The 14,952-nt window shown below is 45.9% G+C and overlaps 3 non-coding genes across 3 annotated transcripts; 2 read left to right on the forward strand and 1 right to left on the reverse strand.

Annotated features, from left to right (window-relative positions):
* Nucleotides 1–5,450: 5,450 nt before the first annotated feature.
* trnap-ugg (transfer RNA proline (anticodon UGG)) lies at nt 5,451–5,522 on the reverse strand. Its single transcript has one exon. It is a non-coding gene; the product is annotated as a tRNA-Pro (tRNA).
* Nucleotides 5,523–7,042: 1,520 nt separating this feature from the next.
* On the forward strand, nt 7,043–7,114 carry trnae-uuc (transfer RNA glutamic acid (anticodon UUC)). Its single transcript has one exon. It is a non-coding gene; the product is annotated as a tRNA-Glu (tRNA).
* Nucleotides 7,115–9,446: 2,332 nt separating this feature from the next.
* On the forward strand, nt 9,447–9,518 carry trnaa-cgc (transfer RNA alanine (anticodon CGC)). Its single transcript has one exon. It is a non-coding gene; the product is annotated as a tRNA-Ala (tRNA).
* Nucleotides 9,519–14,952: the final 5,434 nt, after the last annotated feature.

Consider the following 14,952-nt stretch of genomic DNA (forward strand, 5'->3'; position numbering starts at 1 on the left):
GATGGATTTCGGTTTCTGTTTACTTTATTGTTTCAGTAAATTATGATCTTCCTTTAACTTCTGGTTTGGTGTTTTTGCTTCATCTGCCTATCCTTCACTGCTTCCAACCAGCCACACACACACAGTGCTGAGCTGTTAGTGTGTTTTTTCATACACATATCTATATTATCCAGAGCAGCTCAACACACACCTGCTGCTTCACACACACGGTCCACCTGGCCTCAGCAGCCGGTCTGAAGCTCCTGATGGTCACACGCCTCCTGGGAGAGTGAAGCACATGGCATCAGGACCACAGCCAGCAGTGTCCTCAAAGAGAAGCTGAAGAACCAGCAGCTCTCTACCATGTGGCGACCCGGTGGAGCAGTGTGCTGCTCTGCTACAAGGCTCTGAGCAGCAGCTGCAGTCTGGGGGCCCTGCTCCAACCCCAAGTCCACACCAATGAGGAGGATGTGAGAGAAAGCGGCGGTGAGGAAATATTTGGGATTTGGAAGGAAAGACGCTTCACAGACAAAACTCAGCCGTCAGCAAACAGAGCCAGTGGGAGTTCAAATACTCGGGAAACAACAAACTGAAGCAGCAGCAGGGACTCCACCCCCATGCTGGCTCCGACGTCACGCCAGCTTTAACCAGTTTCTCTCCACAAACACTGAGCAGAGCCTCAGAAAGAGCGCTGAGGAGAACAGACGCCGTTTCAGATTCCATCTGTAAAGATATGAGAGCTCACAGTGTGGTCCAGAATGACGGCTTTCTCCAGCTGCTACATCCTCTGGACCGCCAGATAAAATCCCTCCAGACAGACGATGTGAAGAAGACATCAGCAGCTGAAGACTCGGTTCAACTCCTGGACCAGTGGAAAGAGCCACGACCATCATGTGAGGAAGAGCAGCCACAGTGTCTATGACTGCTCCTCTCACAGCTCAGTGATTGGAGCGCTGCATGATCTCAGAGGAAGACTCCGGTTCAGTCAGAGAGATGAAGCAGACCATGTCCCAGGAGCTCCAGCAGCCATATGTCCTGCAGAGAGCCTCTGCCTCAGACACCAGCTTCAAGAAGCTGCCGTTCCTCAGTGATGAGGAGAGAGATCAACTTTCCAGAGTGTCCAACACGAGGCTGAGAGCTGTGGGACCAGACACTAAGATCACATTCTGCTTCAGGATTGCTGCTAGAAATACTGTTGTTCATGAAGAACAGATCAGCTGCTGCTTTATGATTAAAATACTGACATTTGTTTTAATGACCTGCAGAAGGGCCCAGAGCCACAGCTTGAGAACCAGCTCTTCACTCTGCTGCTGATCAGCCTGACCTGGTGACGGCGTCTCAGGTTCAAACCCTGGACCAGGTGTGTGTTTCCCTTCTGTGGGAAGTGTGTGATTCAGTGTTAGAGAGCAGTGAATGAGTTCATGAACAATCAGCTGATCAGTGTGAGGAGTGAACAAACCAGAGATTTCCCTCTGAAAGATTAAAACATTGTCTTCTCTGTCATGTCAGATGATGTCCTGCTTTCTAAAAGTCTCCGGCCCTTGAGGATCTCTGGTCCTCCTTCACTGTGGACCCAGCCGGACTGTCCAGACCTCCAGAGAGCTGGCCCACACTGAGGCTGCCAAGTCTATCAGCTCAGCATCTCTGGTCCTGGAGGGAGGCTGCTGGAGGCTCCCTCCTGGCTAAACCTGGTCCCAGTGGACCCTCTGAGCCTGGATTCAGCACCAGGAGACACTGTGCCTTCAGAGCAGAGTTTTGTCTCCTCAACATGTTGATCAGCTGCTTTTTGGAAGAAAAACCTTCCAGAGAAGAAAACTACAAGACAGCTGTAGAGTAAAAGCCAAAGAGCTGCTGATCATCACCTGCAAAGGATCTGCTGAAGGATTTACCTTTGTTCAACTGCTTCTCAGCTGAAATGTCTCACTTTGTTTGGACTGAGAACTAAATCAAAAGTTCCTCCAGAAGAAGAGGCTCCTGGATCTAGTAGCTCTGATGCAGGATGAGTGAACTGCATCTGGAAGAACAGGGTGAGGAGGGATCTCCGCTCACTTCTCTCAACACTCTTCTGTTTGACACACTGAAACATGAGTGAAGCTTTCCACTAAAATCCTGCTTTCATTGATGGAAAGAGGACTTGAAGCTCTTTGAGTCTGGTTTTCCAGGATGGGAATTGTTCTGTATGACTGAAAGCTCATCAAGGCTCTTTAAGTTCACTGAGAAAAAATGCTCTGAAACATCAGAAATGTGAGACCATAGTGCTCTATTTTCATTTGATTCATTTCTTTTTAACTCCAGAAGAATCCTGTTTGCTCTGTTTAACTCCTGACACCATAAAGACCTTAGAAATAAAATGGTTCAATGGTATTTCAGTGTTTTCAGTGAGTTCATATCAATGTAAATGATGGTGAGATGAGCATCGTATCGACTGCAGGCTGGAGAATCCAGTGGAATTCGTCTGGTGACAGACTTTGTGATCTGGGCAAACATGGTGTGGTGATCCAGAAATATGGACATCATATCATCTGCTGATGAAGCTGGGATTTACTCCCCTAATGTCAATATAAAGAGCTCTGATATGGACAGAGGACCCAGACCTGATCCTCCAGACACAATGAGAGCTGCTGATCAGAAGAAGACAGGAACCAGGTAGAGACTCCCTGCTTCCTCCTGGACGCTCTTTCTATTGAGGAGGCTGATCTGAACAGTTGCTGAGAGCATCAAGTTCCTACCAGCACCCTGGATCCCAGCAGGACGGAGGAGACCAAGGGGCTGGAGGACATGAAGACCAGGATGGAGGCAGTGGAGATCCAGGGCCTGAGGAGAGGAGGATGATGATGAAGAGCAGGACTGACTGGAGGAACAGTCTCAACAAGATTCACTCCCTGCTCCACATCTACTGATTCACTCTCACATTTCTCTCAGCACCAACATATGAAGCTCATATCAAACCATTTCACATTTTAACAGCATTTCTTCACATTTCTCTTCATCCTGACTGAATCTAGTCTGTAGATCCTGATAAAGCAGTTTACTGAGGCCAGCAGCAGCATCAACACACTAAATATACAACACTGCTTCACTTTAACCTCCCTGCAGCCTGATTTAAGGCTGGAAACAGCTTCACCAGCTCACTGCTTTCATTCTCAAGGTCAACACGTGCTAATTAGCTGTTAGCATGCAGCTAGCTCACCGGAAGTCCTCCAGAAACGTGGCTTTGAAGGAGCTGCAGCTCCGTGGCTGTGGTTCAGCTTCTCCAGCAGCTTCCAGCAATATTTCCACCTTATCAGGACTTATTTTCTCCTCCAATCCAAGAGCTTCACTTTCTTCCTCTGGCAGCAGGACGCTGCTCGCGGGGGTTTCGGATTAACTGGTCTCCGTGTTAACTGGTGCCCCACTTCCTGTAGCGTCTCTGCTGCTGCTAAAAGCAGATGTTAAAAACCGACAGGAATCAATCCGGAGCTTCCTGGAAAACTCACTTTAACCGCTCTGAACACAAAGTTTAAAGAGTTGGACCTTTACTGAGTCTGGATCCTTGTTGGACCAGCACGTGTCAGACCAGGACTGGCATCAACTGCAGCTGCAGCTTCTTCTTCTACTGACTTCCGGCAGGCTGGACGCTGGATCAGCGGAATGCTGCCCCCACCTGGTCACTGTTCATACTGAGAGGTTGGGGGAAGAAGAAACTTTACAACTGCCTGATCTAATGGCGAGTTCAGCCCAGACAGAAATATCCTCTTTAAAGAAAATGAATGAAGCCGAGGCCTGAAAGCTCTTTAAAGTCCCGCTCCAGTCCTCTTTTGGAGCTGTTTTAAAGTGTCCTCAGGAGTCTTTACATTGTGACCAGGAAGTTTTTAGCCAACGTCACTAAACCTGAGTCATTTTCCAGGCCTCTGTATCTGCAGAGCTCCAGAGATCATTAACTATTTGCTGCTGGGTGAAGACCGGCTGTGGGGGGACTGTCCCCCAGTGTCCAGACTGAAGGCTGTGGGGGGACTGTCCCCCAGTGTCCAGACTGAAGGCTGTGGGGGGACTGTCCCCCAGTGTCCAGACTGAAGGCTGTGGGGGGACTGTCCCCCAGTGTCCAGACTGAAGGCTGTAGGTGGACTGTCCCCCAGTGTGTGGACAGTGTTGTCCCCATGTCCGTCCACAGAGCTGTGGTCTCCCGTTGTCCTGGACTCCTCCAGCGTCTCCACTGTTTCTCCTCTGTTGATCAGCAGCTGGTGAGCATCACTCCAGTCAGCAAAGCCGTCCTCTGCAGAGCAATAAAGACTAACGTGGCGTCTGCAGAGGGACGTTCCAGCTGTTTTAAAACAGCTGCATTAGAATTAAAACAGCTTCACTCGTCCTCCGGTTCCTTTTGTATGTGAATGGGGGAGGCAGGGGGCGCACCGGGGACACCTGGGCGTACGTCATGTGGAAGCGCTGGCTTCATTGTTGTATTCCGAATTTCAGAATTCCGCTCGAGGGCGACCGAAGTTACGCACTATAGTTTTAACAACACAGAGCACACAGGTTTTTTGTGTTTAAATGAGGCAGTTTTCTTTGTAAAGAGCTGTTAGAGTTTCCTCATTACAGTTCACAGTAGCAACAGTCCAGCTTGGTGGTCTGTCCAGACGAATGTCCAGTCCTCCCATTGTTAACAGTGAACCCAGAGCCTTCCTCCAACACACACCTACAGCAACCAGACACACAACACAATCAAAGCTCTGACAGTGAAGGTGAAGATCTGCTTCTCAGGAGTTTTCCTCACTGACTGTATGACTAATCCTACAATAATGAAACAGGGGATGTAGCTCAGTGGTTTAGCATGTATGAGGTCCTGGGATCAATCCCCAGCATCTCCAGCTTTATGTCAGTGTATGACTGTAAAACCTCAGCAGAGGAACTCACTCCAGCTCAGCATCAACTCTTCCAGCTCTCCACTGACAGTCATTCAGCAGCAGAGCTCTGGAGAACATCAGTCTTCATTCTGGTTCTCAGGAAGCAGGAACCCAGGTCAACAATGACTTCAGACCAGTGGCTCTCACGTCTCATCTTCTCAAACCACTGGACACACATTTTACTGTTCCAGCTGGGTCAGAGGGAAAGAGGTTGGTGTGTCTAACACTGGAGCCAGTTCAGCAGAGAGATCCCAGAGCTGCTCTATGGAATCTAGAAGGGATCATTATCCAGTCACCATCATGGGCCAACAAGTCTTGGTGCTCCCTAAAAACTCTCTCCATCCATCCTGTTTCCTCCAGAGCTCACTGCCATGGAGGAGAACTTTCCTGATGACAGTTCTGATCATGTGAAGGTTCTGTCTTGCTGGAAGGATCCTCTGGGATGTTCTGAGCTCTTTGTTTTGAGATTGATTTTATCTCACAACCACCAAGAGACACTCAGCCTCCATCAATGTGCTTGATGATTGATGTTCGACCTGAAGCTTGGAGATACTGGGGGTTGATCCCAGGAGGGCGGGGATGGTAATAGAAGGGCTCGTCCGGGAATTGAACCCGGGACCTCTCACACCCAAAGTGAGAATCATACTCCTAGACCAACGAGCCGACAAGTTCAAGAAGCAAAAGGACTGAACTGATTGTCATAAATCGGGCAGGTGATCCAGACTCCTGACAGCCTGGACAGTGCTCAATGAATGACGACATCCTGACTAAAGGACATGAAAACAGTCATGATGACCCTGAGTTCATGTTGGCACCAAACTACTTTTGGTTTCTAATGAATGAAAGAAGCTCATCCACCAGTTGATAGTATCTCAGTTTGTCAGGAGCCTCTATGTTCAGTAGAAATGTTCTTTCAGTTGATGGAATCAGGCAGAGGTTTCCTGACCAGCTGGCTCTGGGTGGAGCCCGGAGAAGCTGCCTTCAGAACTTCAGCCAGATGCTGCAGAAGCTGCAGACTGCTCTCAACAGGAAGTGGAGTCCTCTTTAACACCAGGCTCACTGTTTGTTTCCACACAGGAGCAGCAGGCAGCTCAGCGGCTCAGCAGCAGTGAGCACAGAGCTGTTCACACGTTTCTGAAGTCTCTGACAGCCTTGGAAACATTTTCAAAATGCTCCTAAAGACCTTCCAGACATTACAGGGAGGCCTTCATACAACGTACAACAAACATTCACTCATTTCTGTCAGAGATTATTTTAAGTCTTTGGTCACATGGAGTCTCAGATTTTTTTAATTTTTGAACCAAAATACTGGTAATCCTGGTTCCCATGACTGGATGTTCTATAAACTTCATGGTGTTCATAACCAGATGGAGTCCAGGAAGAATTATCAGTCAGATTGATTTTCTGATTCATGATGAGAAAAGAAGTTCTCTGTTGAGGAGTTCCAGCTTCTTTTATCCACTTGACAGCAAAGTGAGAGCAGAGCTTCACTCTGCTGACATGAGAGCAGCATCAGAAAGGATCCTGACCGTTATCAAGAACACAGAAAGAGGACTGACGTCCAGCACCTCACATTAGATCTGAGTAGAACCAGAACCAGGGCAGTGTGGTCAGAATGGAGCAGAAACACAGACTGAGCCTGGATCTGGATCCATTCAGAGGACTGCTGGCTCCAGGGTCAGGGGTCAGGGGTCAGGGGTCATGTCATCTGTGGAAATGAAGTGTGATGATTCTCTATTAGAAGTTCAGCTTCAGATGTGTGTTGAAGCCAGTTTTAGTCCTGCTTTAATGATGTTTCCATGGTAACAGATGAATATAACCTGCAGAGCTCCACTGAGTTCCTGATCACAGATGATGGAGGCTGCAGTCCAGTGAGAGCTGGATTCAGAACAAACAGCTGAATGACAGGTCTGATTTCTCTGGATCACATTTCTATTGATTATTTCAGACCCTGATTGATGAGCAGATCCACTCAGGGAGACTCCTGCTGCTCATCTGGTCTTCCTGCTTTAATCAAGTCAGGAGCCACAAACTGCAGAAACTGACAGACTGACCCTCATCTTCAGCTGGACCAGAGTTCACCTGGTGGTCCAGAACAGAGTCTGGGGGAGTTCAAACCTGACTGAAACTAGTTCTGGTCCAGACTGGACCAAACAGAGCTGGAGTGTCCTGGTCCCTCAGTCTCCCATATGGTCTAGTGGTTAGGATCCCTGGTTTTCACCCAGGTGGCCCGGGTTCAACTCCCGGTATGGGAAAGCTCCTTTCTGGGGATCACTGAAGTTCAAATCTTGTCTCTGAAGTGGTCATCAAACCTGGGGTGGTGCTGATCTGTCAGACCCTCTTAATTCCCTGTTGATCGGCCAGTATGAATTTATAGAACAAAATATGGACGGTCCTGTTGTCTCATCCCAGGATGTTCAGACTCCAGCTGGAGGACAAAGCCAGCAAAGAGCAGAACTCCACTCTATGATCTGCTCTGACCCTAAAGATAAACATCTGGTGCATTCATGACATGCAGTCATATCATTTATTTTTTAATTTATACTCCATTTTAACTTCAGGCATTTCCTGTTTGTGTCAACATGTCATGTAAACTCAGCTGCTTCACACTTAAAGGTCAGCAGCATGTCTCCATTCCAGCAGCTCGGCCTGGACTCTCCTCATCCACTGGTCCAGCTAAATCCTGACTGCTGGAATTATCACCAGTGAGTTAGATGAGGAGTAAAGTGCTGATGGGAGAGTTTTCAGAACAGCTGTTTCACAGGAACAGTCTGTCTTCAGAACAGCCTCCTTGGTTTCAGTGTTTTGGACGAGCCTCCCCCTCTGGAGACAGACGGCTGCAGCTCACTGAATCCTTCTGGAAGTCTGACCAGTATTTGTTAAATGAATGTTTAAAGACCCTTTTAATCTCTGGACCATGTGAAAGACGTCCTCAGTGTGGCAGCAGTGAGCTCTGTGGCCTGCAGGTTTGTCCTTTTGGTGAGCCGTAGGACTTTATTGTTTTTAAATGTGCTCTAGGAATAAACCTGGTGGAGACACTTCATCAGTAAAGCTGAATTTAACGTTGAATTGGGTGAAAGGAGGAAGTCACTGAAAACATGGCTTCAGTTCCACATTGTCAGGGAGCATCTGCAGGTTTTCATCCTCCAACATCTGTTTTCATGCTGGAAATAAAGCCTCTCATCTCAGTGAGAGCCACAGCAGTCTGTGTGGAGCAGTGGACACCCCCGTACTTTGTTCTTTTAATTTCTGTATCCTTACATTGTTCATTGTTAAACTGTGATGTCTGGTTGATGCACTTGGTGAGAGCACTACAAGGAAACGTTGTGTGGTTTACTGAGCGGGTTCAGGCGAACAGGCACTTCTGAGGGCAGCTCAGGCTGCAGCAGGGGTCCTCGGGATGCACAATGCTCGGTGTAGCTGGAGCTGGTGTGTCGGCATGGCGATGCTGAAGTGTGCTCCTGTGTTGTTCCAGGTGAGTGAGTTCCAGTGAGTAACCAGGACAGCAGTCACACTGGGTGTAGCAGTACAGCACCTTCACACACTTCCTGCTCGCTGGTCAGAGCTCCGGCAGGTCTTCAGTGATCAGTGTGACGCTGCAGGACGACTGGGAGTCACTTCACTGCTCACTGAGTGTCCCAATAGACCGGCGGGTTTATCTCCTTTGGAAGAGGAATTATATGCTAATGAGACGACTTCATTCTGGTCGTTCTGCGCATGCTCCATCGTGATGAGTCAATATTCCAAGATGGCGGCCCTCAGTCCACGTTTTGTTTCACGGCAGTATTAAAAGTGCATTCCCATTCCTCTCTTCCTCAAAGAGACTTTTTAAATCCCTCCTCTGTTCCCTGTTCACACCTTCAGAGCTGCAGACACCGTCACACTGACTCAGACCTTTCCAGGTGAGGAACTCTTCACATCCCAGAGAGACAGAAAGCAGCAGCTCCTGTGTCTCCGTCCCCTGAGAGACAGTCTCTCCTGTCCACCCCCCTCTGCAGGCTTTCCTCTGCCTCTGGAGCAGCAGCTGTCAGCCAGAGAGCAGATGAAGCAGGAGATCCCAGCAGAGGAGGATCAGGAGCATCTGGAGCCATGGAGCTCTTTGTGGACTAACTTCTCTGTTTTAATGCAATGAAGTGAAGTGAAGAACTCTTCCTGCTTCACTGAGCTCCACAAACCTCCATCCTTCACCGAGGAGTGCTGCATCAGCACCCTGGTTATTTAGCAGACAGTCACCCTGCTGTCACTTTCCAGACGCAGTGACTGACTGATGATGTTTGAAGCCAGGACCTCCTGCTGATGAGACAGGCTCTCTGAGCAGCTGAGCCACAGCGCCTCCTTCAGCATGGTTTTAGTGCTGCACTACCTGGCTGTCAGATGGACCATCAACCATCAAACCCCCATGAACAGAAACACCTGACCTGGACCAGAGATGGATCCACTTCCATCAATACTGACCTCCAGCAAGCAGCCTCACTCCACAGTCCAGACTGTCCTGCTGAGAGAGGAACAGGTTCTCAGGAGTTTTCCTCCTGGACTCACTGAGCTGATTCACTTCAGTCAGAACCAGCAGAACGGCTGGAGGAAACAGGGGATGTAGCTCAGTGGTAGAGTGCCTGCTTCGCATGTAGGAGGTCCTGGGTTCAATCCCCAGCATCTCCAAGCTTCATGTCTAACATCAATATCATCAAGTTCATGAAAAGAGGCTGATTGTCTCTCGGTGGCTGTGAGATAAAATCCATCTCTGAACATCCCAGAGAATCCTTCCAGCAAGATAAACTGTTTTGGAAATCTTTCTGTTGTTGCCAAAAAGAATTCCTGAGAAATCAACAAGTGTCTGAAGTGGTTTATTAACGGTCACAGTTGCTCTCTGTGTGTCTTCCTCCTGCTGGTCCTCCTCTGTGGCTGAAACACCGGCTCACGGTGAAGCAATTCCTACAGTACTGAGATCAGGAATGGAGGAAAACTTGAAGTATGTCTTCTACAATCAGAAGAAGGAAACTTCCAGACTGAGTCACGGTTGTCAAAATGTGCTTGCTGCTTCTACATCAGTGAGGAGAGTTTATTTTCCACAAGCAGAGACGTCATAGGAAACACAATGAACTCTGTAATGGGTTGATACTTCAGCACCATGGACAGCTCCACACTGAAAAAAAAGTTCTTTGGATTTACTTCATTTTAATGTGTACATCGGTCCCACATGATCAGATTGTGCACATCTGACACAGTTTTTCCCCTTTCTTCTAGCATAATTTCATCTTGTCAACCCATAATAACTTCATCACATGAGCCTGATGAAAAATAATCATGTTATTTCAACACTAGACAGAAGACCCTAACTTTTCACAATAAAATCCCAAACTCCTTTTACTAAATTTATTTCAATGTTTCAACGGTTGTAGTAATGCCTTTTGACCACCAGAGGGCAGACTTCCATTTCTCATCAGACTCATTCCCTTCTCTTTACCGCAGTTTTTTGGACAGATGTAGAGAAAAAAAACCAATGACGTACAGAATTACTGGACCGCTCGCTGCTCGGCGGACAGCAGCGGCGCCATGGCAAACCGGCGCTGACTTCCGGTAGGGGCAGGAAGCAGTGGGGCGCTGTGGAATCCTGGGTAAATATACTGACTTCAAGGCCTGCTTGTCATCACCGATGGGACAATATGTGTTATGTTGTGGCTCTGACTGTCAGCAGACAGTAAAATCTCTGTCCTCGGCACGTTGTCATGGCGACCACAGCGCTGTTTAGCCTCACAGACAAGAAAAAACAAAGCATGTTTGTAGTTGACAGACACGGACTTTCAGTCTCAATAACTCTGAAACAAAACGTCAGTAACTTACAAAGGGCGCCTGCATCCCATCGCTGTGAGCTGGACTACATGCTACAAGCTCATTTTTATTAAAAGTATGTGTCTATCAAGCATCAGAAACAATATTGATTTCTATAAGCAGCCGGTCCTGCTGTGGGGTTCAGGGACCGTCTACAATTTACAAGACGCTGCAACAGTGAAGACTAACACCAAAAAAATAAAAAAAAAAACTAACAAAAAAAACAAAAAGAACCCCAAAACGTAATACCACCACTGGGATTCGCTACAGTGTCACCATAATCACCACAGCCTTCATTTGTCTCCTATCAAATTTATTGGATATGGTGTTTGTCTTCACTGCTGCTGCGTCTTGTAAATTCTAGACGGTCCCTTAACTGCTGATTGAAATCAATGATGTTTCTGCCAAAACAGAAACAATACCAAATAAGAAAGTTAATGTTTTAAACAATTTTTCTCCAATTCAAATGATTCAGCTGGACTTTCACAGCTGCTCAGACCCACAGACCTTGGAATGGTTGCTCTTTTCCTCCCACAAAAATGGCCATAAAAAGTTTCTGGAGGAGCAATTGTTGCAGTCAGAACATGCAGAGTATTTATGTAATATATTTATGTAATAATGCTTTAATGCTCAATAAGAACTGAACTGAACTGAATACCTTAACATACACAGAGGTTTTTCAGAGTAAAATGTAAGAAATAAAGTAGTGTAATAAAAAATCAAGTCAATTTAAGCAGTGGGGGTCCTCTGAATACAACGGACACTCATTTCTAGAATAATTACAACAGACTGAGTGAAACAGCCAAAGGAAGACAAGAAATGGAAAAAATGAAAGCATGAAACACAGTAATTGCAATAAAAATTAAAAGTTTATTCACAGTAAATGAAAAAATGCACACACTGACATATTAATTGCACATTCCGTAGTCGCAGGTTACACTTGTCTTTGTGACTTCTGTTTCAGAGGAGGTAAATTTAAAAAAAAAAAAAAAAAAAAAAAAAACTCCTGGGTCTCCTGGCTTGGTGTTCACAATGTATCTCAAGCGTTGTGACTTGATTCCAACACAGAAGTTTACTGCACCTTGGTAAATCACCAAACACAAAGTCACACACCGTGCTGGATCCCACTCTGAATCCGCTTCTTGCCCCTACCGGAAGTCAGCTGCGATTTGCCGTCTCTCAGGGGGCAGCGAGCGTCTAGTCATTCTATACGTCATTGGAAAAAACAGTCCAGGTCTTCAGCAGTTTGTCCTGAGGAGAAGATTGAAGTGAAATCTGAAGGAAGAAGTTCTTCTGCTCTGCTGGAGAACGTTTCATGAGTCAACCGTCAGCAGGAGACACTGTGTGAGATGAACTGCTGCCTCTGCAGGTGAGTAAATCAAACACACCAATTGATCTCACCAGGACCCCGAGGGGTTTGAAACACACTCAGTAACTAACTCCGCCCTGCCAATGTCCACCAGGCTTCCTCATAGGGGTGGGAGATACTCCAAATTTTGGGATCGATCCGATACCAAGTAATTACTGGGCCAGTATCGCCGATACCGATACCGACACCGAAACTTTTCACTCGTTTTTTTTTTTCAAATATATTTTCATGTTTATTTTACATAGATCACAGGTAGCAGTAACGCTGTCTGACGCTGTAAAGCAGCTCCCAACAGTTCCTGCTCCTCTTCCTCATCTTGACATTGCCTTAATGAGCCAGTCTGTCTGTCTGACTGTCTCACGGAGCCGGAGTGAACAACCTCACCTGGACAATAAAACACAGGACCAGGATTTTAACCAAATAAAAGAAAACATTTTATTAACCAACACACAAATACTAGAACAGTGTAATATTCTGGAAGTTCTCTCTGTCATACTCTGTCTTATGTTATGTTGAAATGGCTTCCAATAAAGAGAGTTAAGGTCCCTTGTTTTGCTCTCGGTATCGTGAGTAGTTATACTACAGTAAATAAGTACATTTAAAAAAAAATACCTGAAAATGCACAACAAATAACACGATAAACAAAACTTTAAAAACACATTTGCTGCGTCAAGACAGCATCTGGTTCAGAGTCACATGCTGAACCACATTAAACAGCTCCAGTCATCAGTTTAAATATACTGTAAACTATAGTTGGTTGTCATTCACCACCACCTTCGATATATACTATATATATTTTTTAGCTTCATTAACACAATCAGGATTTATTTCAATTGACTAAATATATAAAAATAGTTTAATCACTGCTGAAATGACATTGATCACCAATTGAAAAGTAACGTCATATTATGCTGGAAATACCAAAATCTTAACTGGACTTCTCTAAAACACTCCCTGGATGTTCTGGAGGCTTCTGTTGAAAACCTCAGACAGAGACCTCTGTCTGTGTCGGGGTCTGGTCAGTCGGGGTTCTCCCTCCTCCTCCCTCCGTTCACGCTGCTGTTAAATGTTTGTGCAGGTTGGTGGTGTTACCACAGCAGAGAATTACCTTCCTGCACACCTTACATGATGCAGTGTCTTTGTCTGAAGCTGTGAAATAAGTTCACGCGAAGCTTCTTTATCTGTCCACCATCGCTTTTCCTCACTCGCCCCCCCCCCTCTCTCTCTCTCTCTCTCTCTCTCTCTCTCTCTCTCTCTCTCTCTCTCAGTGAAGAGCAGAGCGAGGAGGGAGCGGCCAGAGCGCCTTAACAGCGACTGAGCGCTGTAGTGATCTGAGGTCCGACAGAGAGGCTGCACTAACTCTGCCAGAGCAGATGAAAAAAAAAGAAAGAATCGATCTCAACGTCCTGGTATTGATCCGATACCAATACTATCTTTGGGATCGATATTTGGATCGATCCGCCCACCCCTACTTCCTGAACACCTTCTCTCACCAGCAGCGTCACACTGAGTCTGTTTCTACAGGAGACGTGTGAATGTCTGCAGGTGTGTGTGAGTCATGAAGTCTCCACCCCGCCCGCTCCTGCGGGAACAGAGAGGAAAACAAACGCCCCTGAAACACCAGGTCACACTGAGAAGGAGGGAATCAGTTTATTGATGAATGATGAAGAGAATCAGCTGGAACTCTTGATAATACACAACAGCAGTACTCCTGGTTTGACCTTCTTCTCCATATTGTGGCAGAATTATTTCACTGTAAAGACAAAATGTTGATTTGAAATCTTATTTCATGCTGTCAGCAGGTGTTTTAACACCTTTTTTCCCCACAAATGTCCTCCATTTATTTCCTTTTCTGAAATGTTTCCACCTGCTTCACCACTGAATGTGTCCCTGCTCCCAGACTTGATAATATAGAAATAACCGTTTTAGTTTTATTTCTGGAGGCAGTGATCCTGCTGAGACAGATTTGGGGATTGCTCTAGTTTTTATGCTCTATGAAAATATCTGAATTATTTTTCCTTCACTGTTCTGATGTCTGATTTTCTCAGTTAAGTGATTTTGAACCCAAAAGGTAGATTCCACAGCCGACAGAGCAGTGATCATTAAAATAACTGATCCATTAAAGTGACTTTTCTGCTCCAGCTTCTCACTGATGACGACTTGGATTCATCCAGAGGCCTGAGGTGAGGCGAATCTCTACACAGTTAGCAGTGTGAATCCAAATACAAACCAAGCATGAAACACATGAAAAAAGTGTTTTACAGTGTTTTCTTGTTGTCCTCAACAATAATTACTGTTAAAGATAACCGGCTGTCACCAAATAGTTCTGTTCTTTTTGAACTCCAGTAACTGAACCACTTTCTCTCTGATTTTCACTTCAGAGAGACGAATTCTGAGATCTGTGTGTGAATCTCGACTGATCGGACTGTGAATCCAACTGAAACCCAGACTGAAACTAGTCTAAAGTCCATCTTTAAATGAGCCTGAAATCAATCCTGAAACTGGCCTCAAGCCAAGAGCAGGACAGAAACATCAGGAATTTTACATCCCAGTGTCAAATGAATTATTCTCCTTTTTTTTGGTCTTCTTCAATTTTTCCTAATAATGACCCATTGTTTGCATTTCTCTGTAAATTAGAATTTAAAGAATGAATCCAAACTTTGTGGAGTTTCAGTTAAAGTTTTTTAAGTTATTAAAGTTATTTATTGATTGACACTTTACTCACCATCACATTTATATCTTCATTTTTTTCCAATCTTGGATTTTCTTGCTCTATTTTTTTTCTACACATTTATTTATGCGTCAGTATATAATTGAGGGGGCGGGGTTTCAAGGTGTGTCTTGGGGTCAGCTCCTCGCCTATTGGCCAATCAATTTTAACATGGTAAATCCACG

Source organism: Salarias fasciatus, unplaced genomic scaffold (assembly GCF_902148845.1).
Source record: "Salarias fasciatus unplaced genomic scaffold, fSalaFa1.1, whole genome shotgun sequence".
Classification (NCBI taxonomy): Eukaryota; Metazoa; Chordata; class Actinopteri; order Blenniiformes; family Blenniidae; genus Salarias; species Salarias fasciatus.